We start from the raw sequence: 6,609 nt of genomic DNA, 5'->3' as shown, positions 1-6,609 counted from the left end.
ACGAGCTACTTCAGATCCAACTTTGCCAAATCCCATGACAGCTAAAGTCTTGCCAACAAGAGACACTCCAGTGTACTTATATGTTGCCACTTTCCAGATTTTAACGAGGCATTCGCTTGAGGGAGGAAGGAAGCGAGGACGGGGCTAGGGTTACATAGGCTGAGGGTGGGGAAGAAGGGGAGGGACGGGTGAAGCAAGGAACATGCTATGCAGACTCCTATACATGAAGTGGATGGCCATACAGGCTGGCTTGAAGGATTACCTGCAGACTGGCAAATATGTCCTCTGAGCCGCTTCACATCAGCAAGTTGAACAGGCTTCAAGAGAAAATCCTCTGCTCCCTCAGCAAGACACCTGTTGATGCGGGTTGGCACATTTTCTGATGACATGATTATCACAGGTATCTCCTTCAAGGATGATGTTCCCTTTACTTTTTTAGCAGGTCATAGCCAGTCATCCCTGGCATGCAGTAATCTGTGATAATAAGGTTAATTTCATATGCTTGATTGAAGAAGTTGAGGTCGACTGAAGGCGAACAAGAATCAGGGCTTACATTCACATTAACTGATCCAAGAGACTCACCAACACCCAAAATCTCCAAAGCTTTGCTCCCACTATCTACTGTTGTGACTTTGTAAATCACTTTGCGATCAATCAAACCATCATCCAGTCCACAGCCAGCACATGGACCTCAGTTGTCCTGGGCTCACAGTACTGTATTCTGGCAAAATACCACAACTCTGGAGTAGATTTCTTGCGCTCAATGGCAGAGTCTGGTGAGAAATGCCATAATTATAGAGCAAATTTCTCAAACTCGATGATGGAGTTCGATGCCAGAAATACAACTTGCACGGTGCAGACGTATGAGTGCCCAGGCAGTTCTAATGGAGCCATTCAAGGGAGAGGTCCGTTCAAAACCTGGAATCAGCCAATAATGGAGAGGGCCACAGGGCAATGAGACCCTAGGGGGAAGAGGTGGGCCTGCATCTTTATGTCAAGAAGGGAGAAAGCATGAAAGGAAATCAGGCGGGCCTGCTGTTAAGCTTGTTGTTGGAGATGCTTGCTGTTGCAGGCAGTGGTCTTTGATAGTCGCCTATGATTGCAAATTAAGTTGTGACCATGATCCAAGCTGCTTGTGGACCAAAAAAGGCTATGAATGCATTGTGATGATGGTGCAACAATAGGAGCTGCAATAGACGACGCATTAACATTGTGCCAAGTTGAGCAACAGTAACAATTGGAACGGAAGCAATCCAACAGTTGATAATCATTTTCAGGAAGCATTGTTTGGAAAACAGTCTATAGTTGACAATAGCAATGCCTTTTTAGGATTTTAGCAATGGCCAAGGACCATTTGAGGACGATCAGATGCTTGGAGAGCTCAACCAACTCTACAACACCTTACACGAGCATGAGACATGGTTCTCTAGCAGAGCCAAGCAATTGAAGGTGGAAGCCAAGCAAATGCTCATTAAATTGATACCCATGGTCAATGCAGAGGCTCAAGGAGATCTCATGGAATCTTTGAGAACCTTGTGCAGCAATGGTATTAATCTTTGGCAATCTCTTCGAGGGAGAAAGGGAGTTTGGCTGCTCACATCATTATTAGGACGGCTATCTAAGCAACGACAACAGCAAGATGAATCCATTGCAACACTACTCTCCACATCCGACACATATCAAGACTACATCGTTGATAAACCAATTTTTGACCATGGAAATAACTCGAATGACTGCACATACCCATCCCACGAAACGGTTCGTTAAAAAGGGGAATTAAGTGCAATGAGGGGGAATTAATTTAATGAAGGGTTGATTTTAAGAAATTATTAAGAAATGGGTGAAGTTTTATTAAGTGATAAACCTTAGCAAGAAAACGGCGGTTCGTTATTATAAATTTAATTACCAATTATTAGGTGAAAACGGTGCTTTAATTCGAATCCCAGACTTCGATACCCAGACTGGGTCTCTAAATGCAAGTTCATTGATTACAAATTAAGGTGATGTGGAGCGCTTTTTTGCCAGCGCGTGCTCATGTGACAGCTGGTTCATTTTAATTAAAAATATTAAAGTGCCTCTGTAGCGCACGTAGCGCGTGCTAAGTGAGCGGCGGGTTTATTTTAATTTAAAAAAAATATGTGTGTGTTTAGTGCGAATGCGCGAAGGTTCATGCCAGCAAATGGGCATGGATAATTGCGAGTACAGGTGGCCTCCCTCCATTGGTCAATATACTTGAAACAGATTCTACTAAGGCCAGGGAAGATGCTGCTATTATACTTGTTAATCTTTGTACTCATAGTAAAGAGGTTCGAGATTGTGTGGAGTTCGTTGAAACTCGTCTGCTAAAGAACGATAGATTAAAAAGGAAAATGCTAGCATTAAATGCAATTTGGTGCAGTCATAAGGGGCAACTTCAGCCATCTTTACAAGATGCAAGCGTTTCATTGAAGCATCATGATGTGGAGACCCTTCAGTCCAAATGCAACAAGGCAGCCGATGCAGAGAATGAAAAAGATATTGCTGAAGATAATCTTTATGAGAGTCAAATGAAAGGACTCTAGCTCAAGGAAGAAGATTGTGGGCAGATTGTTGATCAAATTGAGAAAACTACTAATCATACTGCCCCAACCATAATAAATACAAAAGATGATGCAATGAATGTTTTAGCATATGTAGCCTTGTATGCTTTTGAGTGCATCACGGGAGAATCAAAGACTCACTTTATGCTGATGGTTGAGGATTACATCCATAAGACACCAATTGACTTAGCCATGTTTGCTTATGGTGTTGGGAATGATGACCCAATGGATGGCAGTGATGTCACTTTTCCCTTTGATCCGGGTGGACAAAAGGGGTGTTAAAAACTCTATGTAGGTCAATAAGCATATTGGCTAATCCTCATATCTTCATGATGATCTTTCGATGCAAAGGATGCAAGTTAAGTGATCTATCTCACTGCAGTCTGCTTCCTGCCAGCTCTTTGTTTTGAGCTCTTTAAAATTCTGATTTGCTTACAGATATGTACCACTTACATCAGCTAATAGTACACTAAAAGAGCTTTCTACAAAGCCATTAAACACTTGGTTTGGTTCAGCCTACCCAAACTTATGGCAGTTTTTCTACAACAGGGTCTGCAGGACAGCATGGCTATTCTATCAGGTTGCAATTCATGATTGCAGAAGAATGCATCAAGTCATCATCCTATGGTTCCACAATTGATGTATGCATCTAATAGTATGATTGTAGCCATATACATAACCTACCATATGAAGATTTGGAGATTGTAATATCTTTGTACACCTGCATAGAGTCCCATATCCTCTCCACTACAATTTCCTTACCCATGTAATAAGTCCCTCCTTTCTTCGTTTTTGGGACAAAAACATCTAAGCAAGGATGGATTGTAATGGAGGGAAATACCTAGTGTCACACTGACCTAGGTATAAAAGGTGTGAAGGACATTGGCATGGTACCATTTGACAAATATACATCTGTCCTTTCATCTTCTTCCCTGTCCTTCCATGGCTGCCAGCCATTTCTCTCTCCTCTTCTTGTCTCTCTCTCTACTCCTAGTCTTTCTCTCTCCTCATCACCCTCTTTCTCTCTCTTTCTCTTCTCTCTATAGTTCTTCTCTCTCTTCCTGCAGTCTTTATCTCTCTTCTGCACTCTCTCTCTCCTCTCCTTCTCTCTCTCCTGTCTCCTTCATTACACATACAAGGCTTGGAATGGAGTCATATTGATGCTTTGATTATAAGAGCTATTGTAAGAAAATTCTAAATACGACATATCCTAAGTCATATCCTATGGATGTATGTATCTAAAATAGAAGCATATGTAAAATGTCCTTAAGTTTGGGGTATTTATCTTTTGAGGATACCACTTGTGGTAGTGGACTTTTTGGAAAAATAAAGAAGAATAATGGAGGAGAAGAAAACATGGAGCTCCTAACTTCTCATCCGATTTATCTCACGGACTCCCTCCACTTCAGTTTTTATTATGGTATCAGAGCCAAGCTCATCCCTCAACAGCACCACAGAGAGTTTCGTCAGTAGCAATATGTCCATGCTTTGATGCAACCACAAAAATCATCATCTCTTCATCCACTTCGCCTTCTAGCAACGTATGGTGGTGTGCACATGATACAGACATCAAATTTGAGAGAAGGTAAGCAGCTGATACTGCCGCTTTAAGGCATGCTTCATTGAGGACATACAAGCACATGCTCAGAACCAAAGACACACTTCCAAAATCATATTGCTTCTCAGGATTATCCTCAAAAATTGGCCCAGAGACAGTCAACTGTTCTACTGCCCCACCTACCATGTTAACAGCCCTTAACTACTATAAATATCACTAATCTGAGGAAGAAAAGCCGTGAAAAGGATAATTTTGAAGCTTCGACCACTGTAGGTGCAGCAATTCTTCGGCAGCTCAAGTTAACTAGGGAGCTATAGAACTAGGCAAAGCCCTGAGACTCCACCGCTAGAACTGAGAAATTGAGCAAAAACCCTACAAGAAGCATATTCTCTGAGAAAAGGACTCGAAACCCTCCAATTTTTCAACACGAACAGCTTTCTACACCTCCAGAGCTCCCAAACAGCACCATGGACCCCAGATAGACAAGAAAGAGGAAGAAATCGAAGGGCATTACCAACACGAACAATGTCACACAGCATAGTGCTATATGGGACTCCCAGATCTTCATCAAAATTTGATAGCACATCGTCAATTGTGGATTCTCCGAACAAAAGGTAACCGAATACACTCATTGCTACATAAATGCAGGTTGTCACTGCCAGAGATATCCTTACCACACCCTGGGAATCTGATGGATTCTCAAGCTCATTCAGTACTGGATGAACAGTTTGATGGCATATGTATGCAATCACAACAACAAGAATAACTACAAACAACTCAAGTACAAACTCTTGATCTGTAATATCTGAAAACATTCTTGGTGTATTGAAATGTCCTACAGCAATCTTTGCGACTGTGATGACTGCCGTCACAATGACAAATGTCACAACTAGTGCCACTGACAAGGCAGATGAGAGCCGCAGAGAATCAACATGCTTGAAGGAGACCAATGGGATAAGGACAAAAAACTTTGTAAATAAGAAAACTGAATGTCTAGATTTCCACCAAGTCGAGCCTCCAGCCCATTCCTCTAACACCCCTAAATGATGAACACCTAAGGATGTTGTTCCAAATAAGACATCACCTATGATGATGAGGTAAACAATCAGGATACCCATGATACAGCATCCCGATCACACACAATGAATGATTTACTTGTAATTTTGGGTCATGATGCCATGATGCATTTTGGGTCATATGGACACCGTTTGGGATCTGAATTGGATGGTTCTTATTGGGAACTGAATGTATGGCAATCATATTGCTGGAAGCTATTTTTACATGCATTTTTGGACTATGTTTGATGCTTTTTGGTCTCAGATTGGACCATTGGTGTTCCGGATTGGGGCATACTACTGAATATCATTTGTGGACAGTTTGTATTGCTATTTTTCTTCTGAATTTATAGCAGCCATAATGTCTGACATGGCACAGATCACTCAAATTGTGGGAGACAAACTGACCAAAGACAATTAGAGTGTTTGGTCTTACAGGATGGAGAATTTTTTTATGGGTAGAGGTCTATGGGACCTCATAACACGTGATGATGAATGTCCAGAAGTTCCTGAACATCCAACTGAAGAGCAAAAGAAAACGTACAAGGATTGGACAGGGAAGAACATGAAAGTTTTTCATTGGATCTCCATATGTGTTTTAGAAACATTGATTCCTCATATCAAAAAGGCAAGTACTTGTAAGGAGGCATGGGAAATCATAGAAAAAATGTATGGAACATGTACAGAGGCTCGTAAGATACAACTCAAGCACAGATTACATGGTGCATGGAGAGGCAATCGCAGTATTAGTGTGACTATGTGGCAGAAATCAAGCAAATTGCAAAGGACCTTGCATCCATTAATGCACTTGTTGATGATGATGATTTAGTGTCAGTGACACTAAATAGACTTGGACCAGCTTTCAAATCGTTGGATACCTCTATGCAAGTTAGAGGAGGCTCTATGCGTGACTTTGAGGAGCTTATTGCATTGCTGCTTACAGAAGAAATCAAGTTGGGATTGAATGCATCTAGCAGTGGCAAAAATGCAGGTGGAGACAGTGTTTTCTATCACTAGAGAGGTCGTGGAAGCTCATCTAGAGCCAGAGGCTCTTCACTGGGTCGCAGTAATTATGGTTTTGCTCGTGGAAGAAGTAACTTTGGTCGTGGTGACTTCATGCATAGAGGCAAGGGGAGATCTTTCCCTAGAGGTAGAGGACGGTTTAGTCCTTCTTCACAAAGAGATGCCACTTGTCATTATTGTGGTCAGTTTGGTCACTTTGAGAGGGATTGTTATCAAAAACAGAATGCCATGTCTAGGGGTCATGGAAGGACCCAATATGGCCACTATGCATGCACTTATGGTAGTATAGGTTATGGACCTAGAGGTGGATCACCTAGACGTCACCTATTTGCTATGGAGCATATGCTTGGGAGCATGACTCACCCTCTTCATGAGAATGACTAGTTTTTGGATT

The 6,609-nt window shown here is 41.8% G+C and overlaps 1 pseudogene; it reads right to left on the bottom strand.

The window, feature by feature from the left end:
* Positions 1-4,448: 4,448 nt before the first annotated feature.
* On the bottom strand, positions 4,449-5,255 carry LOC148035217 (amino acid transporter AVT6A pseudogene; annotated as a pseudogene).
* Positions 5,256-6,609: the final 1,354 nt, after the last annotated feature.

This window comes from Lygodium microphyllum, chromosome 6, assembly GCF_053477565.2.
Source record: "Lygodium microphyllum isolate KBCC chromosome 6, Lygodium_microphyllum_v1.1.10, whole genome shotgun sequence".
NCBI classification, from domain to species: Eukaryota; Viridiplantae; Streptophyta; class Polypodiopsida; order Schizaeales; family Lygodiaceae; genus Lygodium; species Lygodium microphyllum.
This window is presented reverse-complemented; position numbering and strand designations above follow the sequence as displayed.